The 20,948-nt window shown below is 34.2% G+C and overlaps 1 protein-coding gene and 1 pseudogene across 3 annotated transcripts in view; one reads left to right on the plus strand and one right to left on the minus strand.

Moving 5' to 3' along the window:
* LOC101958985 (chondroitin sulfate N-acetylgalactosaminyltransferase 2 pseudogene) overlaps positions 1 to 1,396 on the plus strand; it is a 105,781-nt pseudogene extending 104,385 nt beyond the window's left edge.
* The window catches only part of Gmds (GDP-mannose 4,6-dehydratase), a 615,427-nt gene that overhangs the window by 451,355 nt on the left and 143,124 nt on the right, over positions 1 to 20,948 (minus strand). The window lies entirely within an intron of this gene.

A 20,948-nucleotide genomic window follows, 5' to 3' on the forward strand; every position in this document is an offset into this window, starting at 1 on the left:
GCACCACAATAAAAAAAAAAAGAAATACTAAATAAAGATATTGTGTCTATCTACAACTTCAAAAAATAATTTTTTTAAAAAAAGAAGAAGAAGAAGGGTGTCTAAAACAGGACTGATCTTCATACCTGGACCCACTGACTACTGTTGGGACTCACTTTGCTCTGCAGTTTGGTATTATTTATGTATCTTTTGTTATGTGCCACTAAGACTAATGGAAATGAATCTCTACCTGGTGTTTTTTGGAGAAAATTAAGGTAAAGAGTATTATTAAACCCTCTTAGGGAGCAAGAACAACATCATAACAAGGAAACCAGTTTGAAACCACAAACAAGAATTACAAGAAATGAGTGAGAAGATGACATCATTGCAAGAGAGAGAATATGGGGGTCAATGGCATAGGTTCTCAAGGCAACAAAGAGTAAGCACATAATGGTGTTTTAAGATGTCTCCATTCCAAGATTGACAAAATTAAAGTTAGCATAGGAGCCAAAGTATCCAGTGAGTATGGGATCATTCCCTTTGAATGTTCTACCTTATGAAAGTACTTCAATAAATACTCAGTTGGAAATGTCTCTTTCACAATGCTCAAGAAAAGTCAGAAGTTTTAAAAAAAATTAATTGATAGAAGTTACTGAAGCTGGCTTGGAGATCATTGATAATCTTGATGAAGATTATGAACAGGAAGATGAGGAGAGTCCCCTTAGAGAGAAACTTATATTTAATGACAATTTCTTCATAGAAGCTTATGATTGCACCTACAGAGAGAAGGAAACACAGTATGAATTCTTCTTAAGAAAGCAGACCTTATGAAATAGACAAGCAACCCTCTTCTGCCCTTTTTGATGTTTCGAGTGAGATGACTGACATTAGTAGATTAATTATTAATATCACTGCATCACTTGCCAAAAGAACTGATGCATTTGAATGGTTTATGTAGAACTTCAGGGATATTTGTATTCAGCAGGACAAGATGATTCATCTTATAGTGGTGAGTTCTGGTAGTGGTCTATCTAAAGTCAAGTCTATCCTAGAATCTTTCACAAGTGAATATAATTTCTACAATTACAGTTTGGTCTCACTGAATATAGAATGTAATCATGAATAAGAGCTAAATGTGGGTGTCTGAGCTTGGAACAAGAGAGATGTCTTGATGTTTTTCTGTAAAGTTGATATATATTTCTCAGCCAAATTCCTTAATATTTGCCAGTTAAATGTTGAGCAAGGTTAAAAGGTGTTTTACACTGTGGCATTCAGTCTTTACAATCCTGACATGGTTTATGCCAACCAGGATATGCTACCACCTGTGGAGCAACAGCAGTCAAACTTTTACCCTGTCATTATGAAAGGCTCTCCTTTATGTTTGTTGTCCAAGGACAAAACAAAGTTTCATTTTTAAAGTTATTTTTTAAAACTTTCAAAAAATACACTATAGAAATAATTATACTGAAAACAGCAAAATCACCCTTCCCTTGAAAATTCTTTCTAGCCATCCCCCTACATAAATGTATACATACCTATTTATTTATATGAATGATCAAATATCCATTTTGATCTTTGCTGTTCCATTTGGTGCCAATTTAGAATGTGCACTCACGTTGGGGCACTATCTTTTAGCTATTATATACTATCAACAACATAAGCTTTATATATAGACTAAATTTCACACAGGAAACATTAAATAATGGGAAAAGGCAAAGACGGGCTTTAGGTCAATAATAGATGGATTAGAAGGTCACTTCTCTCTCACTCATTGGATATTTGATCTTAGGTTTTCTAGGTTGAAGAATTTAAATTGCTAATTATTCAACTTTTGGGGGGCTATAAAATAGTAATTCATATGCCTCAACCAAATAATAGCAACCTCAATGTTCCATAAAAATTGAAATAATATCCTCCTAGTTAACACAGTCATATAGAAGTCTCACAAAAACTATTTCATTATCTTTATTAAAACTTTATTTATAGCCAGACATAAAGATACACACTTGTAATCCCAGATACTCAGGAGGCTGAGGCAGGAGGATCTCAATTTCAAGGTTAACCTAGGCAACTTAACAAGATTTCTCAAAATAAAAATCAAAAGGCCTGGGAATGTAGCTCAGTGGTAGAGTGCCCCTCTTTCAATCCCCAGTACTTGGGAGGAGGGGGGCTTTGCTTATCAAGTGTCAATGTAGGATGTCAGATTCTCAGTAAGATACCCTTGTTCTATTTTTTAAACTTAAGAAAAAGATAATGGTAAAATTAGGATATCTACGGAAAAAAAATAAAATCTCACAACAGAGAAATGTGCCATAAGAACTCTACAAATGTTAGCTCTAGTCATAGGAAAACAAGTCTTCATTCTGATAAGGTCCTAGTCCTGTGAGTTACAAGATATCCTCTCTGGGCAGCTCAGCAGGATGGCCTATCCCTTTTCCCAAATGGTCAGACAACAAAGGAGAGACCACAAGAGAGCCACTGCAGGCAATAGCACCTCTGCTCTGGATCCCTCAGACCACCTCCTGCTTGTCTGTCCTGGAGACCTCCCCTCAAGTAATGGTTTGGAGTCAGCTCTGCAGCTTTCTCCTCTGGCAGCCCAGAGGGCCAAAACTGCTAGTGTTTCAATTTTAGCAAAAAGATCAATTACACTCCCCCAGTCCACAGTCCAGGCTATAATTTACCCACTCACTTTTGTAGGACTAACAGTCTGCATCTGAACAGGGCCCTCTTCTTTCTTCTCACCGGCATTCACTATGAGAAATTCCCATCATTTCTATTGCTTTCAATGAAGTCAAAGTCCAGAACTGATGATAAGCTTGTTCCTGAGGCCTCTCCACTCCCTCCCTGGAGCAAAATGATTTCTGCATGTTCATTCACAAAAGTGGGCTCTTACAGATCACTCACTTCAAAATGATCTGAGTTCCAGAAGCAGTGATAGCAAGTAGGACATGGTGTAACTAACCCAATGTCCAGCTCAACCTCATCACTGTCACACTTTTAGGAGATTTAGCCACAAAGGGACACAACATCCTACCTATGAAGAAAATTATGACCAGAAATAACATACAAAATAAAGAAAACAAAAAAAACACTTAATAATACATGTGTTCCCTACCTTACACACACACACACACACACACAGAAAATCTGTGTACTTTACATGAATGTTTCACTTGATTAGCATTAACCATAGGTTTCACCTCTGGCCACTACCTTTGATGAACCTCAAATACTCTTCACAATTACAGAAAGTCACACATGCTAATGCTACATACTCCTACTCTTTCCTTACCAAACTGCTGCTCTAATCTTGCTTTCTGAGTTCTGATGACTTTGGCTCCAAGGAACAAGAGGCTACTACAGGAAGTACACTCAGCAGAAGAAACTGAAAGGTGAGTGTCACTGTTGGCCAGGTCATTGCCCTGCTCTGGCAGGACAGATACCACAGCAGATACTCTCTGTCAGTTCTCCCTACAGAATCTCAGGGTGCAAGCTCCCATCACCACACCTGCACATTTGACGATAAGGATAATAGTTTGTCATTGCTTAAAATCTCAACTTGTGGAGTAAAAACAATAAAGTTAAATCCTAGTTTTCCATTTTAAATCTTAAAATTGAAAAGGCTGTCTGAAAGCATCTAATTCAGTGTTTTTTAAACTGAAAGTGACAGCTATGGGTTGTGAAAGTAATCTGGTAAATGACACTTAAAAAAAAAAAAGAAAATCCTGCAAATTTTAAGGGAGTGTTATTTTGCCAAACTTTTGTTTTTAATGCACACATGTGTGTGCTGGAATGGTTTATGAAATATATTTCTTACTGTGGATTACAGGGAAAACAATGTTTGAAAACGTTGATCTCACTCAATATCTTCATTAGACAGATAATAAAATTGAGTCCCAATATGGTTAAAAGACTTTCTAACAATTACAAAATTTGTTATTGGCAAGAACTCATAGCTAATTAATTATTCTTTATACCAAGATATCTCCTTAAAAATGTAACTTTTAAAAAAAAATCCCAACTAAACATCATCATTCATAATCAAAGAAGGGAGATGTGTGCAAAATTTTCAGAGAATTTGCTGTAAATAACAAATAATTTCTTAAAATCACTTGGCAAATCTGGGCTTTAAGGATAAAATCAGTGGAGTTAGAAACAGTGGAGTTAGAAACCAGGGATTGTAACTTTAAATCAATATAAATTAGATATCTTTAACACACAAAGACTACCAATGTCAGACACTTAATGCTAATATCCTCTTTCATCATACCTACCTTACAGGTTCATCCACACAATTTGAGCCTAAAACAAGCCCAGATCATCCAAATTAATAGAGAATCTTCCAGCTAAGTAAGATCCTACTATGCAAAAGTGGGATCTCTAATTATGAAGTAACCCGTAATTTTTCAAGTATCAAAGTAGCCTAAAGAAAACACAAAAACCATAGCTACATCTTGAGTTATTCTAATGAATTAAATAAAATGGGCAGTAAGCTTAAGACCTAAAAACAACTATTTAGGAAGAAAAAAATCAAATCAAACTCATGACAACTGAAATACCCCTTCAGAGTATTAACCACACAACTTTTCTGACACTAGCTAATTCTAACTGCTTTGAAATATTGGCCTAAACACCTTCCAGACGGGTAGGAGTTGAAGGCCATGTCTATACCTCAGAAAGCTAATTTTGTCTTGATTTTATAATAAAGTCTCTGATTTCTCACAGGTCTTCATGTCACTTGAGTATTCTTAAAGTAACTATAGTTTATTGGGCAAGTCCATCATCAAGTAATTTTAAAATTACAGTATATTTATCATTTGCTATTGATTCCTGACAGATACACTGAAGTGGAGGTCTATTTTTACCAAAACATTCTAGGTAATTGGGGGAGTACACATTCCAACGTCCCACATTACCAGAAATTATCGTAGCTTGAAAGGAAAGAAAAACCAAAGTTAAAATAAACAATATTCAAGATATAAAGAGTCATGAGTCGGGCATAATTGTGTATTTCAAGGACCGTTCTGGGTATAGAAAACCAAATTAACAAATATTTTACCAAAAGCTTTCTATATTCAAAAATACAAATGTGATAAACTTTATATTTTAGGCAAATGCAGGTAACTTTCCTGGCTAAAGTCTCAAGTCTGATTATAAAAGTTACACTTGATCATGTGTGGCTTAACCTTTTTTTCTACCCTTCTAGATACTGTTCATATTGATTTACATACTTCCAAATACCTATTATATCATTTAGGGACACTATGTTTCTGGGTTTTCGTGCTTTGGTTGAAGGGTTCGATCATGTAAGCTATGATAAACTAGTGAGCACAAGGCAGGCTCATAAACAATGCCTTTTACATCAATGACTTGGGCTCACATGTGAGGAGCTGCTTATTTGTTCAAGTGGCAGATGGAGATTCAATTTTCCAATCTCTAAAATAGCTCCCAGATTAGTCAATTACCCTTCATTTTATAGCAAATAGCTAAAATAAAATAATCCAAATAAAATTCTTGAATTAAACTTTCCAAAAGTCAGAAGGTTGGTTTACACATAATTTGAGCAAACCAAAGAGGGCTATCCCCTGCATCAGAGACTTTCTAACACTATTAAAAAAAAAGAACTAGCCTTGCAATTAGTCACATAAAACCATAATCAAATTCAGCAGTCAGTACAAAATTTAGCAACCTCACCATTTTTCAAGGTTATACCAGATTTTTACTAGGCAAAATAAATGAACCCTAGGAAAATACCTTGAACATAGGCACATTTTTAAAAGGGTGCCTTTTATACAACTGTGTTTGACCAATGTCATAGGGCCCATAAATTTATGAAAGTATAGCTCAGAAATCCTTACAATCACCCCAGACTGCTCCCATTTTGCTTTTTGTCTCTCTTTCCAAGTATCTGTAACATGGATCTTACTATTTTCATTATTCATTTTTGTTTTTTTCTTTTTTGCCTCCTGAACCACCTACAGATTTTTAGCTTAGCATCTTCAAACTTGTTTTCTAAGTCAAGTAATTCTAACATTTCATCTTGAATTATGAAAATTGCTCTTCAATTATCTGCCTATGCACCTTATCTAACAACTTTTTAGCAGTCATATGTTCTTTCTCCTAACTTATCTTACTTTTGCATATGTCCGTCTCGTCAGAACAGAAAAATTTACCATGAAATTTCAACGTTTGTGAAGTCAGACAAAGCTGTACTCAAATCTAAGATCTCTCACCTTCACTTATTAATTCTGTAGTCTGAAGACACTTACAAAACCTCTCCGAGTTTGTCTTTTAGCCAGCAAAATAGGACTATAATACAGATTAAAGGAAATTATTAAATAACATGTGCATGCTACTCTTAGCATGGAGTGGCCCACAGTGAGGGATCAGTGGTCACGCTGGTGCTATTCTTACTTCACAGGCTTTGTTTCATCCAATCACATGAAAATGACATTGTCCCAAAGACATGATCCTCTTCTTCCACAGATGAAACCTGGAAGAATGCTGTATTAACAGAGAGTCCAAAGCAATTTCTGCAGTCCCATTCATCCAGCAATTGTGCATCTTAAGGCAATATCACTTTCTGTCTATACCCTGGTCTACCCACAATCTGTCAGAATCTACAAAACTTCTACCTGAGTCCCCTTTCCATTCTCCATCTCTCCACTAACAGCAACACTTCTTTAGCTCTAAGATACAACAAGAAGCATAGTCTCACAACAACAACAACAAAAAATCATGGCCCAGTATCTTGGATTCCCATCATTCTAATGTGATACAGAAACTTTACTATGATCCAAGCCTTTAAACGCAAACTGCAAGGCAGTGCCCCTAATATTAGTCAGGAGAGAATAAACAACCAAGAGCAAGCAGCACTCTGTTGTTCTTCCCAGAGCTGCTGTTTCTGTGGCTGCCTCACAGACTCCAAAATCTCCTTAGTAGTGGAGAGGCTGCTTCCCAGCACTTACATTCTTTTCAATTCATAGAATAGACATTTTACAAAAAGTTGTTGATAGACTTTATTCTGTCTGTGCACATCAGTTAAATGTGTTTTATTTCCCTTTTGGGTTGTGTGCTGGCAGAGAATAATACAATGAAGAGGTGGCAGTGTACATTTCCAGGCCCTTTATGGCCATGATTATGAAAGAACTGCTTTGACAAAGAATGTTCAGGCTGACTATAATGGTTTTCCTTTTTACTACATTATTGTTGCCATGTGTTTGCTGCTCTCTGGAGTTAAAAAAAAAAAAAAAAACTCTGAAATATTTGTCTGTCCTTCATAGACTCAAGAGTTTCCATAAGAGAAATCACTTGGAAAATCACAATATTGCTCCAAATAAAATATTAACATAAAAAACTTGTTGAAATGTTGAGCTAAAATACTAAAGAATTATTACCACAGATGTAATTTATGAGGATCTGAGTGCCTCAGCCTCATAAGGGCTTTTCCATTCCCACTATAGGCACATGTTTGGTGTTGTTCTTCACACAACTCTGACACTGCTATTTGGGGGATCCTGAGAAGTTCTGACAAGATAGATTAGAATGACAAGGAGAGGTGTTGTGATTCAATTTTTGAGTAAAAGGACATTTAGTAAGACAATAGCCAGCCCTTATTAATCTGTTTTAATAAATTAATTTAATAAATTAAAATTTCTTTTATCATGAAAAATGTAAACACTTCTTTCTTCCTGGCATCCTAATTGTTGATTTATTGCTTTGAGCTTAAGAAGTGAGCCTTGAAATGTAACAAGTGACCAGTGGTGATAATATTCTCTAGGATAGGAAGCTGGTCCAACTTTAGGAAAATAAATAATCTCTGGGTATCCCTGAATTTTCTCTAAATTCAATCCTAGTGGAAATATTCTCATTAAGAACATCTCTAACTGAAGATGAGGCTGAATTTGCATTTGGGTTCATCTTCACTTTTGAAAGGACAAACAGCTGTATTTAATCTCACTGCCTAAAAACAGTAGGTACTTAATAATGGCATGCTAACTGAACTACATATGGGTTAGCACTTAGCCGTAACCAATATTAGGATACTCTGAGTCCCAATGTTTCTTTTATGAAAGCACAAAATAAATCTTGAACTTTTAATTATCCCAATATAACCCTCTGTGCCTATTCATTATTATATATTATCAACATCAAAGAAATTTTTATTTTTTCCAAAATTTGAGAGTGAGTGAAATATTTATAATCCAGGTCAGAGTTTTATGACCTCAGATTCTTAATGGAATTATTGTTTAGACTCTACTAACATATTTTATTTATACAAGTAATATTATGGGTTGGACTATAACATCCCCCAAAGGCTCAAGTGTTGAAGGCTTGTCGCCCAATACAGCAATGTTCAGAGGTGGGTCTTTTAGGGAAGTGATTCATTCAAGAGGGCTTTCATTTCATCCATGGATAGATGGGTTCATATTCAGTGGCATTATGGGGAGGCAGTGAAAAATACAGCAGATGGGGCTTAGGTAAAGGAAGTAGATTCTCAAGGGAAGGGTGTTTCTTATCCCAAGCAACTTCCCCACACCCACACCCCTCCCTCCTTGTCTCTACACACACACACACACACACACACACACACACACATACACACACACCTGCCTCCCTCCCTCTCCTTCTCCCTCTCCCCCCTCTCTCCCTCTCTCTCTCTCTCCCCCCCTCCCTCTCTCCCTCCCTTCTTCCCTCTCCTCTCTGGGCCAACATGAAGGGAATAGCTTTCCTCTGCCACAGCTTTTCTGATGATGATGTTTCCATATTGCCACAAGTCTAAAAGCAATGGAGCCTGCTGCCCCTGACCTGAAACCTCTGAAACCAAATAAGAAGTTAACTTCCTCTAAGTTAATTTCTCAGTTATTTTGTCACAGCAATGAAAAGCTCGCTAATATACAAGTGAGGTCTTCATTTTTCCTAACCCTACCAGAGCATAAAAAAGCTCTGAACGGGGTTGGGGTTGTAGCTCAGCGGTAGTGAGCTTGCCTAGCACGTGTGAGGCACTGGGTTCGATTATCAGCACCACATACAAATAAGTGAAAATAAAAGTCCATCAACAATTTTTTAAAAAATATTTTTAAAAAAGCTCTGAACTTGAGAGTTAATTACTAGCTCATCTATTTTACTTGTCTGCAAAGTATTATAATCTTACTTAGATTAGAACAGAGAGAAGACAGATGGGTTAGAAAGAAAATTAAAATGAGAAGTAGTTGGACATAATAAAATGTTGTACTTGGAGTATGAACCTTAAAATGAGAATGTCTTAGAAACAAGAACAACAAAAATGCAGTAAAGATCACAGTATGGGGTATATGGAAGGTATTCAATTAATGCTTCTAGAAATGACCTATATGATTCATTTGTAAAAGCAAAGACTGACTAATCCCTACCTTACCTATAAAATGGCAATAATAATAATAATCTGCTTTGCCTGCATTACAGGATTGGTATTAAAAGAGATAGAAAACGAAATAGCAAACCATAGAGCACCAGTCCTTCCTATCAGTCATATCCTGCCTGAAAATCCTTCCAGGCTCACACATTCTTCCAGCCTTCAAACTTCTTAAGTTAAAAGCTTTGGGTTATAATAAACAAATAATACCTGCTTTCCAATTTTTGCAAGACTAAAATTTTCTTTTATTTCCTTAAAATTAAATACATTGCTATTGATTCTGAAAACAGCACATAAAGAAGACTGGTCATTTCTGATGATAACCTGATTCTAGAGATGGAAAATTTCACCTAGGAGCAGAAGAAAATTCAGTCCTTGTGCCACTCCTAAGTATAGCTTATGTTGGCATGTTCTTTTTCTTTATCCCATTCCCAAGTGAGCTGAAACTAAGAATGTGATAGCTGGTATAAGGTGCTGGTAGCACATGAGAAATGGAAAGGCCAAAGGAGAGTCTAAACTGTGAAAACAAGCATGTCAGACTAGGACCTTCTTCCTTTAAGCTTCATAGAGGGAATGTGTGCCAAGGGAGGCAACTGATTGAAAAGTCATTATCTGATTCTCTTAATCATTATGTAACTTGATGAACATTCACTGAATAGATATTGTGTATAAACCACCATATAAAAGGCCAAAGATAATACTGACACCAAATAAAAACACTCTTATTCCTCTATTAAGTTTTTAGGTAAGTTTATAATAAATTGATGAGGCATGATAATGAATCACATGAATATATGGTTCTCAAACATTTTCCCAGTCTCTAACTTTAGACCACTTGGCTGGGGCCAGATCTCAAGGAAATCAAATGTCATACTTAGGTATTTTCATAGAGAAACTACTGAAGGATTATGAGTAGCAACATAATTAGCCTAAACCTAATTTACTACTAAATTTGGGGAAAAAAAATAAAAGCCAACTAGGACACTATAACAATAGCTCAATTTGTGAGATGAGGAAGCAATAGCACCAGGAATCAGAACAATAGCATAGGGAATGAAAAATGAATGCTTTAGATTCTCAAAGCAGAGGAGAATTTCCAGCGACATAAAAAAGCTACAAAACTGAAAAAGGGAGATTACATAGCAAGAAAACGAGAGGGAAAAGGGGTGGGAGGAGCATAATGCCAAAGCAGAAGTAAAACAGAAAAGATGTGAAAAGAGAGCTCTCATTAGAATATACTTTTTCCCTGAGTACCTGGTTATTTTCTACTATGTGCTGCTCATTGCCCTTGAAAAATTACAGTTGGGTCTTACTTGTGATAATTCCCTCCAGAGAATAATTTTGGTAGCTCTTGCAGGAATTTAAGGGTTCTACAAGTTCCTGAATTCCTAAAACAAATCTTGTTTTAAAGTTTTGTGAACCACTCATGCAATATTTATTGGAATTAAAATATGTTTGAGGGCTTACATGTGGTTACACCTTCTCAGGAATTCCTCTCCATCTCTGCTCTGCTTAACACCAAAGAAATTTTCCTGAAAACTCTGGAGTTGGAAAGAGAATTTATATCTAATACAACCTGAAGATGAAGCCCTTTGGTTTTTTTTTTTTGGTTTGTTTTTTGTGGGTTTTTTTTTGTTGTTGTTGTTGTTGTTTTTTGTCCTTCTCATCACATAAGATTCTCAGAAATGAAGTTCCAGATGCCAAATGGAAAAATGCCCTCACGATGAAAACAGCCTGAATATGTGCTTGGCCTTCCTTCTTCTCCGTATTTGCCTGATAATGGCTCATTACCTTATTAATTCTTTAATTATTTTGAAGAGGATTTTGAAGATTTTTATAGCCTGCATTTTTTAGTTATTTACAAGAGATAATTTGATTCAAATAATCTAGCCTGCAATATTCCTGGATGTGGGACAAAACACTTGAATTCAAATCTCTAAGCACAATAAGTATTGTGGTCAACTAAAGAAATAACCAATCCCAAATCTTTTGGCAATAAGTAGGGAACAAGTATAAGAAATTCCTATACTTAGAAAAAAATAAATATTTGCAAAACTGAGATTAACATATTCATTTGATAGTCATAAACAAAGTTATTTACCACTTAGAACTGTTATATGAGGCCAGTAATTAAAACAGAAAATACTCCTAATGATGTACCTTCTAAATATCAACAAATCTCTTAAATTTTCAAAGTAACATTCAATCTGAATAAACAGGAATAGATTTTAAAAACTCACAAGCATATAAAATTACCTACTTTACATTGCTTTCTAGAATTCCAATCTTAAGCTAGAACAACAAAAACAAACAAACAAAAAAAATCCTTGTTTCTCAGTTTTAAGTATGGCAATATATAAAACCAAAGGTTTTGGAATGATACGTTGATTTATACTAATATAGGTTCAAATTAAAACAAATATTTTAGAATATCTGAACTCTTACTGTTTATAATGTCAAAAATATAATTTTAACAATCCCCTAAATCAAAAGTAGAATATGTTTCAGAATATCAAAGAAGGATCTAGCTGAAGTTTCAAGGTCTCATCACTTATTAGTTCAAACTATCAGCCTAGCAGAACTAAAAGGAAAAATGACACTATATTCATTATGTAATTTAAGTATAAAACACTGCCATGATAAATATTTGGAAATTCCAAGCTTTTATAAAAGCACACTTTATGTACAATATCAGCATTCATCCCTTAGGGTGTACAATGTAGACTGCCTCTAGGGGGAATTTATCTCATTTCATTTTCATTCTACATTCCACTTTTGAGTTGCCAACTAAATTGCTTCTTGGTTTATAGTATAGAAGACTTCATAATGTTTAGTTGGAATTGCTTACTTTTAAAGTATGCTGATAGAAAACCCAATGTGGTCTAAAATATCCTCACCAGATGTTTGAATAGATGTGAAACCAACATGTATCAAAAAGAGATCCAAAATACCACTAGCTATATAAAACACTGGCTCATATATTTAACAATTTCAGCCGATCAAAACACATTAAAACTCTTCAGGAAAAATGAATTTAGCTCTTGCATTTTTCATTATTAGTACTCAAATTCTATCCAGTTTTTTAAAAACTATCAGAATTTCAATAAATGTCAAATAATAATAAGCTACAAATACAGTTTAAGTATATTTAATGCTACTGGACAGTGGGACAATTTGATATGATCATCAAAACAGGTTTTTAAAAATCTAGGTCAGAAAAACAATAATTTAACTTTAACTTAACTTAGTTAAATTAGTTTAACTCACCTAGCTTAGAACAAATAAAATGATAGACTTATTTCTTTCCACACCAGTTAAGCAACACCTAATATAAGATGTTTAATTCTGAGCATTACACCTTAAGAAGGATAAAGATAAATGGGACGTATTGAGCATATAAGAATCAGAAGACTTGTAGAACTTGAATCCACACAATGGGAAGAGCAAGAACAAGAAACTGGTGTATGACTTTGACCAAAAATGTCGGGGCCAGGTTTCGGGGAGAGGGTGTCTACTTGGGAATAATAACCCTTTCCAAATATTTGGAGAAGAGAAATATAACAAAATAATTAAATTTACTTCACGTGTGGATTCTCTTCCCCGTCCCCCCCCAAAATAAGAACAATGGATATAAAATAAACTACAGGGAGATTTTCAGCTAGAGTTGTTGGAGGAAAAGAAGTGGATTAGTTAAAGTATTCTCTCAGGGTGCACTTGTTAATCCTTTTTAAGTATATATGCACCATCATACAATCATGTTTCAGCTGTGCTGTTCTGTCTGAAACATTCTCCTTTTCTGACCACCTGGCAAAACACAACTTTAATCATTCTAGCCTCAACAGAGCACTTTTCTGATTTCCCTGAGATTATCCTTTTCCCCCAGTCCCTTCCCATCCTTAGAATTAATCATTCCTTCATCCCAAATCATGTAATATTTTTATTACAGTATTTACCTTTATATGCTAATAGAAGAGAGAGACTGTCATAATTGTCTTTCTATTCCTGGAATCTATGTAAAGTCTGGTATAGCTTTGGTGTTTGTCATGTTGTAGGCAACAGATATATTTTGAAATGCAAATGATATTCAAATATCAGATGCAGAGTCAGGCTATATAATTTTTTAAGACACCGAGATTCTACAGTACGAGCAAACATAGAGAAATGTTTAAAGTCTCCTAGAGTGAAACAGATCATGTCTATCCCTGGTCTTCCTAAAGCAGTATTATAAATGTACTCGTAGACAGAAGCTGAAAGTCTGAGGATCCAGTGCATTTTCCCCCATAGTAAAAACCAAAAGCTCATCCACAGACTCTGTAGGTATAAGTTGAGTACTTCAGGTATCCAGAAAAAAAGAAAGGTGGGGGGGGGGGAACAACCTTTAACTAATAGCAATATAAATAATATTCTAAACAAAACAGAATGTTTCATGAATAAAGAAAGGTAACTGAAAATTATAAGGAAATATGGAGAGACATATATATGAAGCCAATAGTTATCAGATTAAAAATTTACAAATATAAAATTATCCATTGTCCAATTTTCCAGGGCTATATTTTGAACTTGCTCATTGAAATATGCCAAAACTATAAAAGTAAGGCAAAGTAGGAATCCTATAGTTTCACCACCAAGTTAAATATTTCCAGTGTTGCCAGTCTTTCCAGATGTAACTAAATGGACAGAGAATTAAGTCCAAATATATTTAGCCTATACTATTCTTGTTGGGTTTTTAAAAATCTCCATTATAAAAGAAAAAGAGGTCTACAAGACCACAAAACATCCTTTCTCATATTAAGAAGAAGAAAGAGGAAACACTTGGAAAAAAAAACATGTCAAAAATTTCTTTTTTATTATATATTCTCTTTTTTAATAAGAAAGGAAAAAGGGAGGAAAACAAAAACATGGATTTATCTTTAAAAGAAACATACAGGACATTTCATATGGTTTGCACGGATTCAATCTAATTCCCTAAAACCAGTGGTAGTAGATAATGACTATAATTGTACTTATTATAAAGAATTGAGGAGAGGATCTAAACAAATAAGAAAAATGCATAAGAAAGCATTGCAACTATAATGTTTGATATAAATGTAAAAAGTTAAAATACATTTTTCTGCATGATTCTTTAAAGTAAAAGACTAATATATGATTATGCAATCTCTGAAACATGACTTACAGCAAAGAAAGAATTTTTTAATAAAAATTTAATTGTAAAAATGTACATAATTGAATGTATATTATAATTTCACATACCTCAAAAATATTTGAAAACAGACTAGGAAGAAAAACAGCAAAAAAAAAAACCAACAAAACACAGGCTCTAGTGTCTTAACGTAATTTTTCTCCATTTTCCCAAATTTGTTCTAATGTTATTATGTTACTTTTTAATTAAGAAACAATATTTCACTTAAAATGTTTAGAAAGAGCTGATACAATGTGTGGGGGGTGTTAAGCGTGGGAAATAGATTTCTCAAGAACAACTTTGTGATAATTTCCCCACATTCTTGAAGTCATGATAAAGCTCCTCATGGTTTTCTTGTAGACAGGATAATGAAATGCAGACCCTTATGAGGAAACAGGTTTCTAACAGGCTAAAAGACTACTTCCAGAGGAAGCTAAAGGCCAATGTCAACATGCACCTATGGGGAAGTGTCAACATGCACCTATGGCTGCCACAGGGTTCTCTTCACTAGTCGATCCCATACAACACATGTGCCAGCAAGAGGAACACACTTGCAGAAAGCATACTGCACATAGTTGGAAATGATAATGCTAGAAATGGCGATAGCATGTCTGACACAGAATCAATAGACTAAGCCTTTTTATTTGTTCACCCTCCACAGACTAAAAATATGTAACCTACATCTCTAAGATGGCAACTTAACAAAAGTACATGTAAAGTAGGGAAGTCTAAATATTAAGCTATAAAATTAGGTCAAAAGGAAATACAGCCAACGGGCCAAATATCTGAGAGAAACGATCATCTTAATGATCACCCAAGAGCATAGCATGATGGCCAGTAAAGCCAACATGACTCAAGACTGTATGAAAGGAGAAGAGAGCAGGTAGGCCCTAGAATGCCACATGCTATACTAAGAACTACATTCTCCACATGGCATTCATAAACTGCTTAGAGAAAAAGAAGCAGATCCAAGAATACATTCAAACTTTTAAATTGTCATTATTATAAAAGGGGGTAGACATGTTCAGTATAGTTTGTAGGTCAGGGAAAGCCAAAATCAATGGCATAGAGATTACAAAGAAGCAGAATTGGTTTCGATATAAACAGACCTTTCGGACAAGAAAGCATCCCAAACACAGGGCAGACTGCTAGCAAAGATAGTGAACTTCATTACTCTGATTAGGTGACTGTCAGACACAAGTGTACTCTCACCTGTAGTCAGGAAAGCTACAGGAAAGATTCCTATACCATGTAAAAGATGAAAACAGACTACCTAAAAAACCTCTTCAAGCTGCTAGATGCTGTGTTTGTTAGCCTAACCAAGGTATACGGGAGGTACAACTATGCCAACAAGAAAAAGAAAACAGGATTCTATATGGAATTTTCTTATTAAGAATCAGACAAATTGCTGGGTTTTTTTTCTGGTAAATTGGAAACCCTGGACCAGATGACACACTCCCCAGAGCATCAAACACACACACCTAGCTTAGCAAGACAGCACAGAGTGGCATGAGTTCTACAGAAAGCCTTGTCTCAACTCCAATAGCTCTGAAATAAGGATGTACTTTTATAATCGTGTTCGAGCAGGTGACAGCCATGTTGTAATTGTCATCGCTTGACCAAGTGCAGACCCGAATCACTGCTGTTCAGACTGTTTTTAGGTTAAATGTTGTACATTCTACGTATGCACATCTTAAGTTTAAAGCAATATAGTATATAAACAGGAACAAAAATACACAATAGGGTACAAATTTGGTATTAATAAGCAAATACTTATCACTGATGGAATGTCCACAATTCCATATTTTCTTTCAAAGAAACCAATTCATTTTGCTTATATTTTGTTTTTAGACATATACAAGAGTAGTCTGAATCAAATCTTTCCTAACAATACATATAAAATAATGATGCATCTGAAAGTCGTAGAAACAGTGAAACAGTGGGTTTCTTGCAAATGCAGAGTGTATTTTAAACTACAAAGCACTTTATCTTGGAAGGAACCTTGGAGGTCATTAGAACTAACTCAATCTAGCATATGAATCCTTTCACTAATATACTAAATGTGCTGGATGACAACTTTTTAAGATGCTTGAAGATTCCCAGCAATTATGGAAAACAAGCTATCCAAGAGGATTTCTTGGACGTGTCACATACAGTTCCATAAAGGGGCGGGGGGAGGTGACTTCAACAAAATTTAAGATTTATGTTCTGTGAAAGATACCACAAACAAAACCAGCATAGAAGTAGCAAACTGAAAGAATGTATTTACAGCACATATAACTGATAAAAGATTAGTAGGAATTCCTACAAATCAGCAATTTTAAAAAATTGAAGAACTATATGAACAGAGAATAGAAAAATGAATTTTACAGAAAGGTACAACAGAATATCCAATGACTTATAAAGTGGTTTCAGCCAAAGAATAAATCTTAATTTTACCAAAGTGACACAGAAGGTTTATTAAAAATAATTCTGAAGTAAATAAACATTCATTTTACAGTTAAAAATGATCTTCCTGATTTGTTTTCTAAATTAAATCCTAATTTTTTCCTAAGGTTTTTATACATCTAGTTGTCTTAAAATAGGGTTAAGACCAATACCAAAAAATAAAGCATATTTTATGATTTCCAAATAAATACAAATATTTAATTATTTTCTGTTTTACTACTAGACTTTGGTTTTGTTTAAGAAAACACATTTACAAACTTGATCACTTTTTAAGCATAACTCAGTGAGGGAATCATTCACTGTGTCTATGTCAGAAATAAAAAACTTAGAGTTAACTGATATAGTGGAAATGGCTACAGCAATGGTTTGCCATTTTAAGGAAAATGACAAGTTGAGTAACAGCTCTTAGGAGGTCAAATGCAACTCAAAATCATTAAAAACAATGCATAGTTAGTTCTAAAAAAATATTTCAATGTTCTCACTAGCTACAAAATTCACATATTACTTGAAAATTCTAAAGCTAATCAAAAACAATTCTCACTTCCCTCAGAACAGTGAAAACCTATTTGACCTGTGCCAATCGGGAGGTTCCCAGTTCAAACAGAGGGCTAGCAGTTGTAAAGTACAGCTGTCTCACTAAAATCCCAAACAAGTCACAATGGACAAGTCATCAAAAGCCAATATCAACTTTATATCTTAGTTGTGTGTGTGTGTGTGTGTGTGTGTGTGTGTGTGTGTGTACATCTAGAGACTATACTTAAGTTATTGACTGTAAATTTTATATCAAGAAATGCCTATATGTTTAAGAGTCAAAGAATAAGTTGTCTTTTTTAAAAAAAAGTCACTACAGACATATATAATGTATAAAAATATTAAAAGACAATGTGAATTTAACAGGTATCACCTTAATAATACCATGCTGTACAAGTGTAAACAAAATAATGCTATTTGAAAGGAAAGGGAAAATAAACCATACTAGTTTGTGAGTTACAGGTAACAAATGAATAAAAGAATTGCAAGAATACCCAGAAGTCCAAAAAAGGTTGTTACAGATCATTGGAATTTTGGAATCTGAAAACTCTGTGTTTTTTTATTTTATTATAGTGAATAACTATGTACACCAGCCCCCATGGAGCAGTGCCTGGTCTATTGTTCTTAAGGGAAAGTAAAACAGATGGTTCTAGTCAAAGCCCTTTAACAACTCCAGTTGCCACCTATCTACGAAAGGAGGTGGCCCTTGGGGGGCAGCTAGGAGCAGGAGAAATGCTTCTGGGAACAGAGAGGAGGCAGGAGCTTAAATCAAAAATAGACAGGTAAAGCGGTGAAGGGTAAAACTAGATGTAAATTATGTTTGGCTTTAAATATAAGGGTTTTAATGTTTTATTAGTGATAAATTCACCTTTTTTACCCTTAAACTGCTGTCACAACATGTATTAGTGGCCCTTGACAAATGCTTGAAATCTCTGCCATCATTATTAACACAGGAAAGGCTTTGAAAGAATTCCAAGCAATCCATCCATGTCATACTTTGACAAAGCAAGTGAGAGGCAATGTGTAGAGAAGATTTTTCTCTGAGTGAAGAGTTAAAAAGTAAGCCTTTATGCTAACCCCACTCTGCCCCACACAGCCTAGCTGACTGACCTAGAGCAACCCGAGGTGAGGAATTTAATTTCTTTGAGATTCAGTTATCTAACACACAAAATGAAGGGATTAAGTTAGAATCTTCCACTTGTAACAAAGTAGTCACCACTCTACATGATTAGGATAATGATGACAAAAGAAATGCATCACATAAACAAATTGTAGCATTAATTACAATGCATAATTAATTTTCAGGTACTTTTGAATTTGGTACCACAGTTTAAAAAAAAAACTTTAATGTGATACCAAAAACAAACACAGTAAAAAGATAATTAAGTACTTCTTATATTAGGGGGAAAAAAGTAGGACATAAAGAAAATTATATGTGTTATTTTATAACTGCTCTTCAAATTATGAAACTCTAAGCACAAAGAAAGTGATCTACTATAGGTTGTTTTGGATTTTATTGTGATTAGCAAAGGATAAACACCAATATAAGAATTTGTATATAATTCATAACTTGAATTTAAAACATTCTTAACATCTCATGGTAATTTCAGAGAAGAAAAGGTGGAGAAAATATAACTTTTACATAATTATTTGAGTTAACTTTATAGCAATCCTTGCACAAAATTTTTAAAATTTCCACAAGACATATAAAGAGACCTATAAAAAGCTCAGAGTAAACAGCTTAGAAATGCCTTAACTAGAGTTAAATAAGACTGATAATAAGCTTAAAAACTTATGAATATTTGTCACCTTGACTGCATGAAATGAAACAAAATTGGAAATGGGATCTGAATGACTTTAAAATAATTGAATCTAAGATAGTTTTAATATTGAAATCTTTTACTTGGGAATATAAGGTTTAAATACAATGATAGTTAATAGGAAAAATGCCTATATAACTATTTTTCTTTAAATTTTTATAAGTCCTAGGAGTAAACAGAAATTCCTTTGTCAAATAAAAAATTAAGGGGTTGGGGATGTAGCTCAGTGAAAGAGTGCTTTCCTCCTGTATACAAGGCCCCAGATTCCATTCTCATTACCATAAAAAAAAAAAAGAAAGAAAGAAAGAAAAGAAAAGAAACCGCATTGGAAATCAAAACTTTTAACATCTTTTTTTTTCCACAGATGACGTATTTGTAACATGCTAGATTAAAGCACAACATTTAAAAATAAATTTCTAAAAATTTCACTTTTTGTTCTCCAAAATTACCTACATTCAACCACTATATTATGTGTTATAAACTTTCATTTAGAATACATTCAGTAGAACCAATAATGACTTACTGCCCTACACATTAAATATTTACTTTTAATAACTAAGTCTCCAAACTAACTGCTTTTCTCCTCAGGGTGCAGGGAACAAGAACAATTCATTAAATGGAAACTTTTGGAAAGTTGTACTTGAATGAAGTTACTTAACAATGTTTAGAAGCTTAAGTTTCTAAAATCACAACCCGAATTGTCAGTATATTCAGAGCACAAAAACAGGTTTGTTTCCCCCTAATGAGCAAATCTGGGGCACAAAAGGATTTATTGCAATTGTCTATAATTTCTAAGAAATTTACCTACTAAAGGTAAATACAGAAACAAATTTACACTGGCACCTAAATTTATTTATATGACTCAGAATTAATTCGCACATATATTTGTGTACCTATTAAAAAATCAGCAAATATTATTTAGCAAACCAGCCTATTCATTCAAATTTCTATTTTATAGATAACATTCACAAACTAATTTTCCCTATGCAAGATATTTCCATGGTAACTATGTTAGCAAAAGCTTATGCAGTACTCAGTTTTAATCTGTACTTTTTGACAACATGAAGCATAATGCTTTTTCCATCCTGGAGTTTCCACTCTTCTGTATTAAGTTTTTAAAATGTATAAGGCTATTTTATAAAAGAATTTTAAATTATTTCTTGAGAAAACCATTATATACTTAACTACTGATTCTCAATTATTTGAACCTTTCATCTTTGGGTTTTATTAACACTTAATGTTGACATTAGACAGGATGCATAATTTATATTGATAAGTATAATACCACTTCAAACAAAATCATAGAATTTCAGGGTAAAAAGACATCTTGGAGTACATGTAACCTAACCCCTCTCCACATTCTAAAGCCTCACACTCCATTTTACAGATGAGGAAACTGAGGCCCAGAAAGGCTATGTGTTTTGTTCAGAAGTTCTCTAATGAGATAAAGACTTTGAAAAAGTCTAATTCCTTTATTTCTCATCACAAACAGACCAAAACTACCTTGTGCTAGTATTTAGAAGGTGTTATATTTCCATGTATGAATCACAGATGTAAGTCAATGAGGTTTGAATCACACAATTACATAATTGAAACT

This window comes from Ictidomys tridecemlineatus, chromosome 8, assembly GCF_052094955.1.
Source record: "Ictidomys tridecemlineatus isolate mIctTri1 chromosome 8, mIctTri1.hap1, whole genome shotgun sequence".
Lineage (NCBI taxonomy): Eukaryota > Metazoa > Chordata > Mammalia > Rodentia > Sciuridae > Ictidomys > Ictidomys tridecemlineatus.